Consider the following 19,270-nt stretch of genomic DNA (forward strand, 5'->3'; position numbering starts at 1 on the left):
GACTCCTGTGTCTCCCGCATTGGCAGGCGGATTCTTTACCACTGCGCCACGAGTTCACGCTCAAATCCTGCTGTGTCACCGCACGTGTACACTTAAAAGGCACCTCCTCTGGTCCACCTGGGTGACACTGATGGCCGAGCAAAATGAGAATTCCGGGCGAGGAAGGGAGGGGCAGAGTTTCAGGAGAGAAAGTTGCGCTCCATCGTTTCACACTCCCTCTAGGCTGAAAGCAGAGGCCCGCTTTCAACCGCGAGCTCTCTCTGTGGACCACTCGTGGCCTCCGCCGCCGCCGCCGCCGGGGAGGAGGAGGGGGCGGAGGCAGAGGCGGAGGCGGCACCCAGGGGCCGGGGCAGAGGCGGCCAGGACCATCGCAGGGGCAGTTGATTTTCTTGCCGCGGCGGTAGCAGCGACGGCTGCTGCAGGCTCGGTTTCGCCAGGCCGGCGCGTGGGGTTTTGAGGGAGCTATCTGCCCCGGCGCTGGGGAGCCACGGCGGCGAAGAGGAGGGGAGGACTGCACCGAGACCCCACAAGTGAAAGCCGCAAAGCACCACCAGTCCGCAGAGCAGCGGAGGAGGGTCGGCCGAAGCCAGGGAGCGGGCGCCTGCTCCCTGGGCGCGCTATCACCCGGCCGCACTGCCTTCCAGCAAAAGCCACCGCGGCCCGGGCTGCGGCTGCCAGACGGATGCCCAGGCCACACGGCAGGCGTGGAGACAGCCGCTGCAGTAGCCGCGCCACGCGGGCTCCGGACATCAGAGGCTGCTGGTGAGTAGGCGCGCGCGCCCGCGGGTGAGCGCGCACCGGCACCGATGCGTGTGCACGCCGGGCGCGTGTGCCACCGGCCTGGCGCGCACTCGCCCCTCTTCCGCTAGCGGCGTCCTGTCCCAGGCTTGCTCCGCGGGAGGAAAATGCGCTTTGCCAGCCGCTCACTTCCTTCCTGCCAGCCCTGCGATCGCCTGTCTCCGCCTGCGTTGCCTCTGTCCGCCCCCCGGCGGGCCCCCAGGGGTTAGTTTCACCTTGATCGGGAAAGCAGGAAGCTGTGACTCCTGGGGGGCAGGGCGGGACCCTGGCGGTGATCCATGTACCCGCGTGCGTTTCTGGTTTAGACTTGGGGTGCGGCCTCGGAGATGGTTCAGAGAGCCCACCGCCCTGTCTTTGAGGGCTGCGTTGTAGTGTGGAGAAGGAAGGGGCGAGGTTGGAAAAACAGGCGTCCCGGAGGGACGTGTGGCAGGTCTTTTTATCTGATGCTTACTGTTATGCCCTTGATGAGCCACTCTTAAGGCTTTTTTCCTCTCTCCTGAATAACGTATAAGCCTTGACTGAAAGCCTTAATGAAAAGCACAAAGTGGCGTCACTAAAACATAATTTTCCAGAACTTTCTGAAACAACCGCACACCTATGATAGTCAAGAGCCTAAGGTGTTGTAATTACAGACATTTAGAAATAAAGAAATAAGCAAGAAGTAATTCAGAACCTGATGGAGAGGATTGAAGGAAATCTTAAGTGCTTGAGTGGCATGGGGGTGGCTTTATGGAAATCAGTGTTTGGTAGTAAGTAAAACAGAAATCTAAGTGAGCTCCGGAGAGGACACTGCGTTCCAAACATCCTGCTAGCCACTGAGAATAAAATGAAGTCCTGGGTTTGAAGGCGTTTCCGAGTTTATAATGGATAATCATCAGGATGCTGATTTATGATTTCATGATTCAAGGCCCTGTCAAGGTCAATATGGCAGATTCGTTTCAGCAGGTCAGTTACACCTGAATGTTTGATTTTCTGTTTTGAGTTTAGGGGAGTAGTTTTCTATGGTGGTTTGATAAAGAGATGAAGCCACTGTTTTCTATGTTTTTCCAAACCTTGTTTTAGTTGGCAGTCTTTGTGCGACGGATGCTAACTTGAACTTCAGAGATGTACTCTGTGACTCTGTTATAGTGGGCATTATATAGCTTCTCTGTGAAGATCTATGTTTCCATTTAATACTGAGTCAGTGCCTTTGAGAATTAGGTTCCTCTTTACCATTTACTCCATTACATCTTTTTCATTCAGAAACTTGAGATGTTATTGGAATCCCCCTGGAAAATGAACTGGCTGCTTGTTTTCTGTTCAAGCGTATATACAGCAACTTGCTTGCCTCTTGGGAATTTGCTCTTGAATATACTACTTCAACTGTAATTTATGTGTCAGCTGATTCTTGGGAATTTTAAGAAGAAACTTGTTTTCTTACACTCTTTTGTCAAGGAAGCACCATTTAAATCAGCAGGTAAAGGGTCCTACTTCTTTATCCACTGTGGTCTTCAGGGCCAGTTTCTTGCCTACTTTCACCCTGTTTCATGAGCCTCATTCCCAGTGAGAGGCTTGGAGGGAGAAAATGGGAACATCGTGGTCCCCAGGATGGAAGGCACCTCAGCAAAGAGACCTGTTCCTGGAAAGGAGACTCTTTCTTGGATTGCCTTCGGAGGACTGATAAAAACAGTTAAAGAATTGTTAGCAATAGTTATCTCTCTCTCTGTCTCTCTCTCTTTTTTTTTTTAAGCAGAAAGGACTTAACACAGTTTGATCACATTCCTCCCTCAAGGATTCTTCTCAAACCTACTTACAGCTACAGTCCAGGGAGTGAGGTTGCCTTTTACAGAGAAGGAAAGCCTGGTGATTCTTGATCAAAATCTGAGGGGTAGAAGAAATAATAGATGCTGCCCAGAAACTACCTGGTGCCTCCCTGGAGGACACATTTACCCATTAGACACACTTTTAAACCACTGGACTTGTGATTCTGTCTAATCCTAGCGTTTTTTTCTTGGCCCTGTGAAAGATTTAGAAGTAACTTCAGTTGAAACTACAAAAAGTGACTCACGGTCATTCTGGAAAATATGATGGTCAGTTCTCTGTCTCTGGAGACTAATATTTAAGCTGTGCGTTAAATATTCATTTAAATGAATACTAAGTCTAGAATCTTGCCATGCTTACTGTATAACCTCTTTTAATGTTGATTGTTTCTAGCCATCACTTTATAGGAATCATTAAACATTTCATCAATATGGAACCAATTGATACAGCCAACTAAGACCAACTGAAGGACCAACAGCAATCCTTCTAAAACAAAATGAAAAACCACTGTAGTGGTACCTACTGACTTGCTTATTTCAGCTGTCTGAACATGTGAGTTGTGCAACTGGATGTGTTGAGTGTACATTCAGAAGTCCTGAGTTGACATCAGAATGTTCAACTCAGGAATGATCTGGATGTAGCTACATCTGGATATGCCTTTTGTCAGAAATTAGTTGCATTTCTAAGCAAATCAGATGAACTTCTAGTACAATCCTTCATCTTCTCATGCTGAGTGAAAAAGTCGCTTAAACATTTGACAAATTGCTAAGTCTTTAAAGTTCATGTTTGATTTTCTCTTTAAGTTTTAAATTAAATCTATACTATGTTTGTCCATTGATGTGGTTGGAAAAAAGACATTAATTCAGACCACTGGTTAGTTAGCAACTTGTATTTATTAAAAGCAGCCCTATGAGATAAGAACCAGTAATTCATATTTTTGCTTAGCTCTAGTTAGCCTTTCAAGACATTCTTGGAAATGAATGCATTGTGTGATCTTGAATATGAAGGGTGTTATGCACCCCCCCACCTTTTTTAATAGTTCTGATTTTCCATCCTCAGTCATTGGAAGTTTACCCTGTGATTCATGATCTAATTTCAGAATGAAAGATCAGAAAACTTATTGAAATTTGCCTAGATATTAACATTATAGAGCATATAATAAAGCAGATTTTTCTCTGGTATTCTTCCCTTTTGAGACTCCAATCAAGCTGTTTAAGATGAGATACTTAAATATTTAAATTTTTTTCTCTTGGGTTGTGCCCAAAATAAATAAAATTTTAAAACTGCTTATCATAGTTTTGAAGTAGCACAAATACTGCTATTCTCTGCATAATGAAACATGGCCATTCTTATCAAGTATTTATTTGGTAAGTAGGCACCAGAGCACTTGAACTAGAGATAAAGTCATGTTCCTTTCATGTCTTATTAAGGTCCTTGAAAGCAAGGGAGTGGAAATTTGATTTTGGGAACATAGCCAATTCAAGATAGGTTTCTTGAAAGGAGTAGGCGTGAAAAAATCTTTATGGAAGGGCATTTTGGCAGTTGGGTGGGGTGTGGATTGGCAAAAGAAGAGAGTACAGGTGTAATCTGGTGTCAGATGATGACAGCCTAACGTAGGATCCCAGTGAAAACTGAGATGAAGAAGGGAAAACTTTAGATAGCTAGACATCAGGATTCCTTGTTTTATGTGGAAGAGGAGGTATTAACCTGGGGTACGGACAGTGTGGTCACATATGCATTCCACATCCACAGAACACCTCTCCACTTGATGACAAGCGTTCTTTCCTCCCAAGCCCTGATGTAACCTCAGAATCTTGTAAACATTTGACAAATGCTTATTAATAAGCATTAGTTATGAAACATGTGCCATATGCTGGGCACTGTACTCAGCCTTTACATGTGTTGTCTCAAAGATGATGTAGTGATTAGGAACATGAACTCTTTTTGCCATTTACTAGTTATGTGTCTTTGGGGGAGTTCCTAAGTTCTCTGAGCTTCAGTTTATTCATCTTTCAACTGGGGTGTTAGTTTTTCTCTCATAAGGTTTGGGGGACGAGTAAATGAATTAATAGATATAAATGGAAAGTTCTAAGAAGTGTCTGACACGAGGTTAATTGCTCCATGTGTTTGTTATTATTATTATTAATTCATAAAACAATCTTATGCAATAGGTACCATTTTGCAGATTAAAAAACTGAAGCACAAAGAAGCTAAGTAAATTGCTCAGGGTCATAGGCTGGAAGAGAGTGACAGACCTGAGCATCAAACTTAGACAATCTGACTCAGTGTCTGCTTCCCTGACTTAGGTGTGGACACTGATTGGAGTGAGAAAAGTGGGGGCTTGTCTTCATGAGAGCTGGTGCTCCAATCATTTGCACTGGAGATGTTTATCATCTCCTGTGTAGAATTAGTACTCAGATTCTTGTACAAAATTTTTGCTATTTTTCCTTGATGTTTAATGGTTTTGTAAATGGTATTTTTCATTAAATTCCTTTTTAAGAAGGGTTCCAATTTGTTTTTGCCTAAAAGTTGACCTATGTAATACATGTTATAGTCATTTGTAACATCCCTTCTTATACCTAGTGAACCTTTGCAGGAGGCAGGAAGATATGTCTGTGTGTGTGTGTGTGTGTGTGTGTGTGTGTGTGAGTTGTTCAGTCGTGTCCGACTCTTTGAGACCCCAGGGACTGTAGCCCACCAGGCTCCTCTGTCCACAGGATTCTCCAGGTGAGAAGACTGGAGCAAGTTGCCATTTCCTATTCTAGGGATCTTGCCGACCCAGATATCAAACCCAGGTCTCCTGCATTGAAGGCAGATTCTTTACCATCTGAGTCAGCAGGGAAGCCCATGTAATATGTACTATATATCTTTTATACAATGTGTGTGTGTGCTCAGTCGCTTCAGCTGTGTCCAACTCTTTGCAACCTTATAGACCCACCAGACCTTTGCAACCCTATGAACCCAGGGATCAAACCTGCGTCTCTTGTGTGTCCTGCATTGCAGGCAGATTCTTAACCCACTGAGCTACCTGGGAAGCTACAATGTATGTAGTGTATACATAATATAATGTGTACATTATATAAATGTGTGCGTTATAACATATATACATTATATGTAATATATATGCTGCATAATACATTATATTAGGGAGATATTTACATTATATATAATCACTGGATAAGGAGAGATGTTACAGATGAGTGTGTATATGTTGTATTATTGGAAATGTATCAGTAGTTTGAAAAATTTCCATGCCATCCACCTTTATCCACTTTTTTAGAGTCTCATATATCTTCCATTCATAAGCCATGGTGAAGTTATGATGCCATTTCATGACCATTTTTATTCAGAATACTTTAGAGTATTAATATTGTAATTTAAATATTTTAACTTTAATATTAAAGTATTAAAATAAGCAGCTCTAGCTGTTCTTTGACTTGTTGAAGTAATTACATCACATCTAATTATAAAAGGCCAGACCTTTTTTATTATTGGACCTGCCACTAACATTATATTATACTTCAGCTATACCTCAATTTTTTAAAAAAAATAGATGCCAGGTTTTAATTAGAGGTGGGAAGATTGCTGTGGCAACAAAGAATAAAAAATTCTCATTTCCTCCAGAACTTCTGTAGGAAGGAGTATGTCATCACTGATTTCAATATTTTAACATTATGTTGTTGTTGTTCAGTCACTCAATTGTCTCTGACTTTTTGCATCCCCATGGATTGCAGCATGTCAGGCTTCCCTGTCCTCTAGTATTTCCCAGAGTTTGCTCAAGTTCATGTCCACTGAGTTGGTGATGCTATCTAACCATCTCATCCTCTGCCTCTCTCTTCACCTTTTGCCTTCAATTTTTCACAGCATCAAGGTTTTTTCCAGTGAGTTGGCTCTTCACATCAGGTGACCACAGTATTGGAGCTTCAGCTTTAGCAGCAGTCCTTCCAGTGAATATTCAGGGTTGATTTCCCTTGGGATTGACTGGTTTGATCTCTTTGCAGTCCAAGGGACTCTCAGCAGTCTTTTTCAGCATCACAATTAGAAAGCATCAATTCTTCAGCGTTCAGCCTTTTTTATGGTCCAACTATCACATTTGTACATGACCACTGGAAAAACCATAACTTTGACTATGCATGTACCTTTGTTGGCAAAGTGATGTCTTTGCTTTTTAATATGCTGTCTAGGTTTGTCATAGCTTTCCTTCTAAGAAGCAAGTGTCTTACTTTCATGGCAGCAGTTACCAGCCACAGTGATTTTGGAGCCCAAGAAAAGAAAATCTGTCACTGCTTCCACTTTTTTCCCTTCTATTTGCCGTGAAGTGATGGGAACAGATGCTGTGATATTAGTTTTTTTTAATGTTGAGTTTTAAGTCAACTCTTTCACTCACATTTTTCAAGATGAGGCTGTTTAGTTCCTCTTCACTTTCTGGCTCTTTAGTTCCTCTTCATTTTCTGCCGTTAGAGTGGTATCATCTGCATATCTGAGGTCATTGATATTTCTCCCTGCAATCTTGATTCTAGCTTATGACTCTTCCAGCCCAACATTTCACATGATGTACTCTGCATATAAGTTAAATAAGCAGGCTGACAATATACAGCCTTGTACTCTTTTCCCAATTTTGAACCAGTCATTTGTTCTATGTAAGGTTCTAACTGTTGCTTCTTGACCCGAATACAGGTTTCTCACGAGACAGATAAGGTACTGTGGTGTTCCCATCTCTTTAAGAATTTTCCACAGTTTGCTGTGATTCACACAGTCCAAGGCTTTCTCATAGTCAATGAAGCAGAAGTAGATTTTTTTTCTGGAATCCCCTTGCTTTTTTTATGGTCCAACGAATGTTGGCAGTTTAGCCCTTATAATTATTTGTTCTCATAAATAACTTTCAGAAATTTGTAGCTCACTGTTTTTTTCTAAGGAGGCAAAAACTATTCTTGGTCTTGTGTAAAAAGTTCATGGATACTATTTAGTTGAGGAATATTTTTTAAATCTGATTTTAAAAAATATAGCCTGCGTTGTTTGATTTTACCCTTTTGTGTAAGTAATTATTTAACTGAAGTCCAGTTTATTTAAAGGAACTGTTTAAAAAAGTTGTGAGTTTAAACTTGATTAAGGATGAAAGAATTTGAGTTTTGATGAATATGGTGTTCTGTTTTTACACTTTTGTTATACTTAGGTTTCAGCAGTACTGCAGTAACTGAACCAAAGATTCAACCCAGGCTCGTGTAAGAGATAACTGTTCAGAGACCCATCACAAATTATTCACCTTGATTGTTTCACTTGATTTGACTCTGGTTTATCTGGAAACAGGAGGCCAGTGATGAGTCATTTTTAACCCTTCTAGGCCCCAGTTAACACTGCCTGCCTGTTTTGTCTTTGCAGGTACTTAGAGGTACACTCTAAGGTACCTCTTAGGGTGGGTCTCTGGGGGAGTATTACATTTCAGACTTGAATGGCTAGGCCAGTAATCAACTGTGCACCTTTTCATTAAAAGCAGAAAGAAAACTGTAATCACTACTGGCCATCTTGGTTAACTTCTGCTCATCTAAGGACCCTGTAATTTTATTTAACCTGTGGCTGGAGCCTTGTCTTTTAACTCTGGGAGCATGAATTTCAGCCACTGGGAAGAAGTGTGGGGAGGCCTTAATTCCTGTGGGCGCATGCTTTAGTCTTCTGATGGGTTGACTCCAGTTTTTTTTTTTCCAATCTGTTTTGTCCTTGAAAGATTGGCTTTAAAGTAGTTCCACAAGATAAATTTTCTTTAACGGGAAGAACAATTGGAAGTGGTGAATGGCATGAGGTTAGAAAAGAGAAACCTGGAATAAATCCTTCATACATTCCTGTTTTTGCAAAAATGGGGCAGAGAAACTGCTTACTGAATTATTATACTACTTTAAGGGGGGAAAAATGAAAATCATTTGGAATCAGTAGTGGGTGTGGAACTTTTTTGTCCAAATATTGAAAAGTTCAAGAAATTCAAATATGGCTTTGAAAGAAATGTAAATGACATTCTTAGGAGACCAAGGTTCTTTTTCTTTCATCAGAATGTTAGTGAAAGTGTTAGTCACTCAGTTGTGTCTGACTCTTTGTGACCCCATGGACTGTAGCCCACCAGGCTCCTCTGTCCATGGAATTCTCCAGGCAAGAACACTGGAGTGGGTAGCCATTTCTTTCTCCAGGGGATCTTCCTGACCCAGGGATCGAACCCGAGTCTCCTGCATTGCCGGCAGATTCTCTACCATCTGAGCCACAAGGGAAGCCCTTTCTTTTTGTCAAGTGTAATATTATTGAAAGACTTAGAAAGGTCACTAAGGCAGTGCATCTCAAACTAGTTTCAAAAAACCAGAATGACTTCCATGCCACCCCTATAAGTTTTTTAAAAAAAATTTTTTTGTTTTATTTTTTGGCCATGTAGTATGTGGTATCTTAGTTCCCCAACTAGGAACTGAACCTGTGCCCCTATATTGGAAGTGCAGGGTCATAACCCCTGGACCACCAGAGAAGCCCTCCCATAGGTTATTTATTATTCAATAAGTCTAGACAGGGCCTGGGAGACTTCTTTCAACAACCTTTTCAGAGAATTCTGATGCAGGTGGTCTATAAACCGTACTTAGAGGAAAACCTATTTAGAAGCTAAATTTAATTTCCTATTCAGATTTGTGCTTCTGTTTTTAAGTTTTATGCATTTATTCCTCTGACTTTGATATACATTTTTATGGAAAAACATGTGTCAATGCTGCCTTGGGGTTTTTTTTAATGGCACCCAATACTGTGTTTTATTCCCTTGTTATTACCTATTTTCAAATAAATGAAATCAGAAAACCACAGAGCTGGTGGGAATTTTTAGAAAGGATGTCGAACCTTCTGAATGGCGGATGTTGGGGTAGGGCAGAGAGGATTTGATCAAAAAGAGAAGTAGAGGAAGCTATATATTACGAAGCAGTGGAAAGCAAAATCAATAGTGCACAGCACTGGGGGCTGGCAAGAGTATTTGGACCTCTTCTGGTAGGCAGTAGGTTGCCAGTGCTTTTTTGAGCAGGGGACTAACCTAATGCAAACAAGCCTTACTCTTGTGCAAGGGACACCTGATACCTGCCCAGCAGAGAGGATTCATGAACAGCAGAAGGGAGCAGGTGAGCACTTAGGCCTTGATTTTAGCAGGACTGGCTGAAAGGTTCATGAAGCAGAATTATTCCGAGCTGTTTTCCTTAAGGTCTATAGCCAGTAAGTTGCTGTCTCCAGCAGCCACAACGGTGGTGGCACAGTGTCAAAGAGTCCACCTGCCAATGGAGGAGATGCGGGTTTGATTCCTGGGTCGGGAAGATCCCCTGGAGAAGGAAATGGCAACCCACTCCAGTATTCTTGCCTGGAAAATTCCATGGACAGAGGAACCTGGTGGGCTACAGTCCATGGGGTTCACAAAAGACTCAAAGGTGACTTTACTGAACAACAACAGGCAGCTGCATGTTATGGTGTAACATCAAGGTCACGCAGCCCAGCCATAAGGACATACAGTCTCTCTCAGCTTAGAAAGCCCCTGAATAACTACATATTTCAACTACTCTTACTGCCATAACATGGTTGGCCATGAGTCTCACATTAGACCAGGGAAATAGACTCGGAGTAATTGATCAGAATCCATACATCTAGAAACTGGCAGGGCTGGACTAAAAATCTGGAGCTACCTACTTATGATTTATAGGCTTTTTTTTTTAAAGGTATTATTTATCTGATTATAAAGTGATACATATCTGTAACAAATTATATTGAAAGTGAAAGTGTTAGTCTCTCAGCTGTGTCTGACTCTTTTCAACCCCCTGGACTTTAACTCACCAGGCTCCTCTGTCCATGGAATTCTCCAGGCAACAATACTGGAATGGGTCGCCATTCCCTTCTCCAAGATATCGTCTCAACCCAGGGATCAAACTAAGGTCTCCCATATTGCAGGCAGATTATTTACCATCTTGAGTCACCAGATGAGAAAAATCCAGTGTATGTTGTTCAACTTTTTTCTTGCAAACACCAACATACATTAAATATACATGTATTAGTAATACAAGATGGGAGTCATGTTATTTTACAACTTGCTTTTTTTTTCACTTAATGCTGTAACTCGGACAACTTCCTGGTTCAGAGCATACAGATATAAGTCTTTTCTAATGGCTTCATTTACTATAGAATTTTTTTTTTCAAATAACCTTCTGCATATTTCTGCTTCCTCCTACATATTTCAGTTTCCAGAACTGTAGTATTTTTAAGCATGTTGCATTGATTTAGAGCAAGTGTGTGTGTGTGTGTGTGTGTATGTGTGTGTGTGTGTGTGTGTGATTAGTGTATTATTGGGCAGGACAGTCTATGGGAAAAACTTGGAATTGCTGGGTCAACAGAAACGTGTACTATTTTTTAAATAGCCAATTTTTTTTCCAGTCTTCAGTATTAAGTATGATGGATCATGTAAAGTTTATCGATCAAATAAATGAAAATACCATTTCAAATTCATAGTTTCGTAATTACTAGTGAAATTAACATTCTTTCACATGTTGCTTAGCCATTCATAGTTCTCGCATGACTTGTTCATTTGCCTGTTTTTATTCAACTTTTTATCTCTTTCTTACTGTTACCCAAATATGCCTAATAGTTTAGACATAGCCGGTATTATATATATTGCATGTGATGCAAACATTTTTTCCTTTTGTTGTCCTTTGTTGAAGGGATTGTTAAGGTACTAGCTGAACATTTTTAAAATATTTAATTTTAAGTAATTTCAGACTTACAGAAAACTGCAAGAACAGTACACAGAATTTCTGTGTATTCTTTACCCATTTCCCCCAACACCTCATATAAGCATGGTAGTTATCAAAATAGGATACTAACATTGTTACAATACTATATTGTCTAGTCTACAGATCTTATTCACATTTCACCAGTGTCCTCCTTCTGGTCCAGAGTCCCATCCAGGATCACACATGGCATTTTGCTGTCATGTCTTCTTAGTCCCTTTTGGTCAGAAGTGTTCCCTCAGTCTTTGTCTGTCTTTCATCATCTTGACACGTTTTCAGAACACTGGCCAGTTGTTTTATAGAAAATCCCTCAATATAGGTTTGTCTTATATTTCTTTATGAGTGTATGACTAAGAGTGTGACTTAGTCTGGAAGTAGTCAAAAATATCTGCCTGAGGAAGAGATGCTTAAACTAACCCTGGAAGGATACAGAGGAAGTAAATGTGTGAAATGAGGGTACAGAGAAGGCTGGTGGTTTGGCAGCTGGATCAGACCCAGCTCTGTGGGACCTATTAAAAATATGTGATATTGACAGTGATGGGAAGCTGTTAAAGGGTTTTAAAGGAAGAAATAACAATATTTGAATGGCATGACGGTTGTATGTAGAATTAAACAAAGAGGCATGTGATGGAAACAAATAGACCGATTAGAAGGCTATTCTAGTGATGCAGACAGAATAAAGGGTGACACGGATTAGGCTCCTCTGAGGAAAGATGGTGAGAAAATGCAGATTTGAGAGTTATCTTGGAGGGTGACTCAGTAAATATGAGTGATAGAATGGATGTGGATCGAGGGAAGAAGGAGATGTATGGCAACTATTTCCAGGTTTTCCCAGGTTTGTGCAACTGATTGGATGTTGATGCCATTCACTGAAATACAGGAGAAATCTCTTCGGAAGTCAGAAGCATCACCATCTCTACTTCCCATACATGCCAACATTCACAGTATCTTTGCCTGCTTATGCTCCTGTATCCCAGTCTGTCCACTTCACTTCCAAGTTCTATGCGTTTTCCCCTTAGAATCTCTCCCAGTAGCTATTTATACTTCTACATTCTTTTTACCACTCTCAGTTCAGTCCTGGGGTATCTCAAACACAGTTGCATCCTTGCCTCCTTTCTGAATTGCTAATATCTTTTTTTCTAGGTAAGTTTACCCATCATTCACAGACTGCTTTTTTCCACTTCATTGAAGTATTATTAACAGTGTTAGGTGCTCAGTCATGTCCAACTCTTTGCATCCACATGGACTGAAGCCTGTCAGGCTCCTCTGTCCATGGAATTCTCCAGGCAAGAATACTGGAGGGGGTAGCCATTCCCTTCTCCAAGCAATCTTCCCAATCCAGGGGTGGAACCCAGGTCTCCTGCATTGCAGGTAGATTCTTTACCATCTGAGCCACCAGAGGTTACTTCAGTTGAATAAATAATGTACTATGTGTCTAGTTTGGGCAGATCACCTTATTGAGCAGAGTTGAGAATTAAATAAGAAGCTAAGCAAAATTGAAGAGATTCAGGGTCAGGTTGCCTCATGATAAAAAGAAACTGTGTCCTTGTCATACTCCTTACATAAAAATAAATTCCACACAGATCAAAGGTATTCATTCAAAAATGACCATAAAATTACTAGGAGAAAAAGATTAGTAGACGTATTTAAAACTTTTATCGTCAGTGAGTTTGAAGACCCTCTAAAGAATGATGTATAACCCAGATATCATAAAGGAAAAATAGATCTATTAGGCTAAAACTTTAAAAATTTTGTACAAAAATTAAACAACCTTCAACAAAAACTCCAACTAAACTAATAAATACAGAATAATGATATAGAAGGACAGAAATATAAAATTCACTGTTTTCAAACTCTACAGAAATAACTGCTTCAGGAATGAATCATCTTTGAATGCTAAAATGAATAGGCAAAAGTATATTTGCATTTCTCAGAGTAACTCGGTATAAGATACTTTGTAATTATAAGAAGAAAACTAGTGTCTTTACAGGGAACAAACCTGGCAGACGTAACTTAGGTGATCAAAGTTGACATCGGGTAACAAGGCAAATCAGTGTCTTCCTGAGGTACTGAGAAGAACACATCACCACTTCTGAGGTATTTTTGCCCCCAAAATGCATAACTATCTGTTGTATTTCGTATTTGTAGCACTTACCACAGTTTTAATGATTTATTTGTGCAGATGGTTAATATCTTAGCATCTCTCTGCTCAACTTCCTGCCTCTAGCAGAGTATAAGTTTCATAAGATCAATAGTGTCTGTATCTTTGCTTACTAGCTCCTAGCATGAAGTAGGAGCTTCATAAAAAATGTTGAATAAGTAAATGAATGAATGAATTTACTTAGAGGTAATACTTGTGGGGAAAAGGTAGTTAGCCTTGGAACTATTGAGTTCTCACTCAATCCCAGTTGGATGTTATGGTGAAAGTTGCTTGAGTGAAGACACAGTGCTCAGACTAAGACTTGATTGAAGCCTTGAAAGAAACATGGAATAAAAGAACATTAAGAGAAAAGACTTAACATAAAGTGTGTTAAAAGAAAAAGCTGGCTTAAAACTCAACATTCGTAAAACTAAGATCATGGCATCCGGTCCCATCACTTCATGGCAAATTGATGGGGAAACAATGGAAACAGTGACAGACTTTATTTTCTTGGGCTCCAAAATCACTGTGGACGGTGACTGCAGCCATGAAATTAAAAGACACTTGCACCTTGAAAGAAAAACAATGACAAACCTAGACAGCATATTAAAAAGCAAAGACATTACTTTGCCTATAAAAGTCTATATAGTCAAAGCTATGGTTTTTCCAATAGTCATGTATGGATGTGAGAGATGGACAGTAAAAAAAGGCTGAGTGCCAAAGAACTGATGCTTCGGAACTGTGGTGCTGGAGAAGACTCTTGACAGTCCCTTGGACTGCAAAGTCCTAAAGGAAATCAGTCCTGAGTATTCATTGGAAGGACTGACGCTGAGGATGAAGCTCCAATACTTTGGCCACCTGATGCGAAGAGCTGCCTCATTAGAAAAGACCCTGATACTGGGACAGCTTGAAGGCAGGAGGAGAAGGGGGTGATAGAGGATGAGCTGGTGGGATGGCATCCGACTCAATGGACATGAGTTTGAGCAAGCTTGGGAGATGGTGAAGGACAGGGAAACCTGGCGTGCTGCAGTCTGTGAGGTCGCAAAGAGTCAGACACGACTGAGTGACTGAACAACACAGATGAGGGAAGTGGGAGGAGAAAGGAACTACCTCTACTTCATTTAAAATGAGGCAGGAGTTTGTTCTAGAGTAGGTACTGTTCAGCTGATCAAGGTCAAGCATTTAGAGGTTATTGGTAACTGTCTTAGAGAATTTTTTCCTGATGCACTGAGTCTCAAGTTTCAATGAACATAAAGATCTTCTGGGCCGCTTGATAAAAATAGAGATCTGTGGGGCACCCTTCCCAGAAATTCTGACTCGGTGAGGCATAGAAATCTGTTTCTTGTTAACAACCACCTCCTCTACTGGGTAATTATGCTGCAGGTGGCCCAGGAACCACACTCAGAGGAGACTACATCACAGGGGAGGGATGTCAGCTGCAGGGAAGGAAAATAGGAAGTGAGTGGGGTGTGCAAAGAGAAACAGTGGACTGGACTGCCACTTGCTAATGATTTTGGCAATATATAGGGGCTTCCCTGATGGCTCAGCCAGTAAAGTATCCACCTGCAATGCAGGAGACGTAGGAGATGATTCCCTGGAGGAGGAAATGGCAGCTCACTCCAGTGTTCTTGCCTGAAACGTCCCATGGACAGAGGACCTTGATGGGCTATAGTCCACAGGGTCACAAAGGGTCGGACATGACTGAGCATTAAGCACACAATTGGTAGTATAGGGAATTTTTTAAACATTAAAAAAAATCTTCCAGGGAAAGTTTTGGAGGGACACAGCCTGTTTTGGTTTTGTCCACTGCTTTGAAGAGATTATCTAGTTCAAAACCAGAAATGTGACTGCAGCTATCTATTGAAATATGTTGAACAGTTAGAATATTTCCTGTGGTTGAGGAACCCTGGAGAAGCAGTGGATGAGAGGTATTCTAGGACAGCTTTTGCTTTTGAAAATAGTGCTGGATTGAATTCATCTTGTTCATGTACTGCCCTTAGGAAATATATGAAAATTAAATAAAATTGATTAATAATGCCCAAGGACTGACCTCATCTCTGGGCTTCAGGCATCTGGCAGGCAAAGAAAATGGTGTTTAGAAATTTTATTTCTGCTTCATTGAATTAGATAACTTCTGGATAGTATTTTCTTAAAAGCGAATTACAATAAAAGGGAAGTATGTTCAAGTGGATATTAGAGTTTGGTGGTTTATGGGTGGTTTATCTTTAGAATGCATAATTTCTAGGAAACTTTAGTATTTTAACAGCAAGATAACACAATTAAGCTCCTGTGAATTTATGGTGACAGATTAGCTGCATTTCTTCCCAGCACTTCAAATTCATTTTCCAAATGTTTTATGAAGTTTTTATTGTTTTATGAAAATATTAATTGAATCATCTCATTTAAAAGTACAACAGAATCATAAATTAGTACATTTATGAGCATATGAAATGCCTTTTGAATATCACAATTTATTTTATTTTTGTATTGAGGTATAGTTGATTTACAATATCATCTTAGTTTCAGATGTACAGAAAACTGATTCAGTTATACATATGTATTTTTTTCTAATTCTCACACATCATAAGTTATATGACATTGACTATAGTTCCCTGTGCTATACAGTGAATACTTGTTTATCTATTTTATATATAGTATTGTATACCTGTTAATTCCCTGCTCCTAATTTATCCCTACCTCCATTTCCCCTTTGGGAAGTTTGTTTTCTATCTCTGAGTCTGTTTCTGTTTTGTAAATAAGTTCATTTGTATTAGTTTTTAGATTCCACGTATAACTGATATCACATAATATTTGTCTTTGGCTTTTTCACTCAGGATAATCTCCAGGTCCATCCATGTTGCTACAAAGGCAATTATTTCATCCATTCTTATGGCCAAGTAATTTGAATAGCACAACCTAGAATTTGTATTAAAAACCAGCAAGTATTTTGAATTGAACTGTCTTGGTTAGATAATTATGCATTGAATTTCTTTTCTTTTAATGTTTATTTTTATTTATTTGCTTATGTGTTAGCTGTGCTGGGTCTGCATTGCTTTGAAGGCTTTTCTCTAGTTGCAGCCAGTGGGGGCTACTGTCTGGTTTCGGTGCGCAGGCTTCTCTTGCTGGGGAGCACAGGCTCTCCGGTGTGCAGACTTCACTAGTTGCAGCTCCTGGGCTCTGGAGCACAGGCTGTAGCTGTGGCACACGGGCTGTCTCCCCATGGCACGTAGGATCTTCCCAGACCAGGGATCGAACCCGTGTCTCCTGAGCACCAGGGAAGCCCTGCATTGCATTTCTTAACCACATGTTCCAGGTGTTCAGTCCACAGACATCGAATCATCCTGCCTAAGAAACAAGTGGAGGGAATGGATGCCCTTTTATTTTTTGGCAGCAAAAAGACTAGGAATCAGATGCTAGTAATGCCAAACTGAAGTCTCATTTCTGCAATAAACCCTATTGCTCTTATCCAAAGCCCAAGAATTTGACCTTCCCCTGATTTCATCATTAGCTATTAAACATGAATTGCCAGTATCACTGTGTGACTCATAGTGTGAACTCTGGGATCTTACACACCTAGTTTTGAGTCTTTGCTCCACCACTTAGTTAACTTGCTCACCTATTCTGGGCTCTAGTTTCCTCCCCTGTAAAATGGAGATGATGATCTTTATCAGTTCTTGAGTGCTTCCTGCCACCACGCCTCCTGCCACCGTTGGTTTCGCAAGCATTTTCTCGCTTTACCTTCTCAACAGCTCTTTCCTTCGTTACTATTATCAACCCCATTTTGAAGTCTGGGTAGCTGTGACTCTGCAGTTAGTGATTGGAATTGGAATTTGAACTCCTGTGGTTGACCCTGGGGGTTGCATATCAAATGTCTAGACTCAACTGCCTCCTGTTTGATAAGGCTATTGGGAGGACTGAGCTCATGGGGGTTAATACAGAATTTCAGGTAACCAGAGAAGGAAAGCTTTTGGTTAGTTGTGTGTGTGTGTTAGTCCCTCAGTCATGCCTAACTCTTTGCGACCCCATGGACTGTAGTCTGCCAGACTCTCCTATCCATGGGATTTCCTAGGCAAGAATACTGAAGTGGGTTACCACTTCCTTCTCCAGCAGATCTTCCCCACCCAAGGATTGAACCTAGGCCTCCTGCACTGTAGATAGATTCTTTACCATCTGAGCCACCAGGGAAGCCCTACCTATTATTATGATAGCTTTTGCTGAATTAAAGGTGATATACATAGTCTTACCTCACCTTCACAGAACTCAGCTTGCTCTTATCTAGAAGGTAATGGAGGGGGAAAAAAGGTAAGAAAAATGATTTTTGAGCAACCAAATTATAAATCATGTAGCAGTCATTGTAATCAGCATATAGTTTACTCACAGGAGACTATACAGGAGATCCCTTCAGACCTGTGTCCAGTTCAGCTTTGATTTTTACAAATAAGCTTGAGTTAGAGTGATTAAGCTAGACTAAAAGGAGAGAAAGACTGAAGTCAGAGCGGTTTGGTGAGGTTGTTTTTCTAAGTGATTTTCTAGATGAAAGCAAGTTAGAGATAGAGGGAAACATTGCTATTAGCAGGTACATTGAAATAAGACTGAGTCATCAAGAAAGAGTAAATAATGTGTTGCATGAGTGTGTTTAGTTGCTGTCATGTCCGACTCTTTGCAATCCTATGGACTACAGCCCGCCAGACTCCTCTGTCCATGGAATTTTTCAGGCAAGAATACTGGGACTGGTTGCCATTTCCCACTCTAGGAGATCTTCCCAACCCAGGGATTGAACCTGTATTTCTTAGGTCTCCTGCATTGACAGATGAATTCTTTACCACTATTTATGTTTTAATCAAAGAAAAATATATTATCTTAGAAATATTTACTTTGACAGTTAAATCTCACAAAATTCTTCTCCTTCTTTGTCTTATTGATATTCATAATCACCACTTTCACCACTGGATTCACATAGGTAAATACCAGTATTTCCCTATATTGCCAGAGTAACCCTATATCAATTAGGCAGCAGATTATGTAATCCTAAGAGTGCCTTAGACAATGGTACTTGTGTCTTACACAATAACAGTTCAGAGGAGAATGGTTTCAAGATAGCTTCAGCAGCTCAGCAGTTTCTGCAAGGAGCCAGGCTCCCTCCACCCTCCACCTCTGCCATCCTCCGCACACCAGCTGCCTCTTAGGCTTGACCCATCTGGGTTGCAAGATGGCTGCTGCATTTCAAGTTTTACATGAAGACACATGTCCAGCTGATGAAAAGGCATATATTCTGCAGTCTTTTTGTATTAGAGATGAAAGTCTCTCAGAGTCCTCCCAACAAATTGCTTCTTCTTGTCCCTTTGTCCAAGAGTTGGTCAACTGTCAACTAGTCAAGTCCTGAGTGCCAAGGAATCTGGAAAAGTGAGTATCTCTATGAAATTGGACTCTGCTGGCAGGAAGAATGGTGGGGGTGGAGGAGTGGGCGGCTGTTGGATAGACAGCTGACAGTGTCTGGCAAAAAGCTAATTGCAATGAAGCAAGTAGTTAGACATTAGTCATTTCTGATATCTATAATAGAAGTCTATATCACTTTACTTTCCTAACCATTTGATGTGAAAGGGGGCTGATTTTTTTTTTTATCTTCCTACTGTGTGCCAGGAACTATAATGGAATTTTGTTTGTGTGTTTGTTTAAATAAATTTCCATTCCAGTTCTTCTGGAAAGCTGTTATTTCTCTCCATTTAATAGATGAAGATAAAGTGCACAAAAAAGT

At 40.8% G+C, this 19,270-nt stretch overlaps 1 protein-coding gene across 5 annotated transcripts in view; it reads left to right on the plus strand.

Moving 5' to 3' along the window:
* Nucleotides 1-630: 630 nt before the first annotated feature.
* Nucleotides 631-19,270, plus strand: part of STAMBPL1 (STAM binding protein like 1) — a 49,094-nt gene continuing 30,454 nt past the window's right edge. For 2 of the 5 annotated variants that reach the window (XM_043926349.1, XM_043926347.1), the window contains exon 1: nt 826-1,002. The gene's annotated coding sequence lies outside the window, so the exon portion shown is untranslated. Of the gene's footprint in view, nt 763-825; nt 1,003-1,615; nt 1,744-19,270 lie in introns of those variants that run through there. The other 3 variants (XM_043926346.1, XM_043926350.1, XM_043926348.1) reach the window with 3 other exon arrangements.

This window comes from Cervus elaphus, chromosome 15 (assembly GCF_910594005.1).
Source record: "Cervus elaphus chromosome 15, mCerEla1.1, whole genome shotgun sequence".
In the NCBI taxonomy this organism is placed as follows: Eukaryota; Metazoa; Chordata; class Mammalia; order Artiodactyla; family Cervidae; genus Cervus; species Cervus elaphus.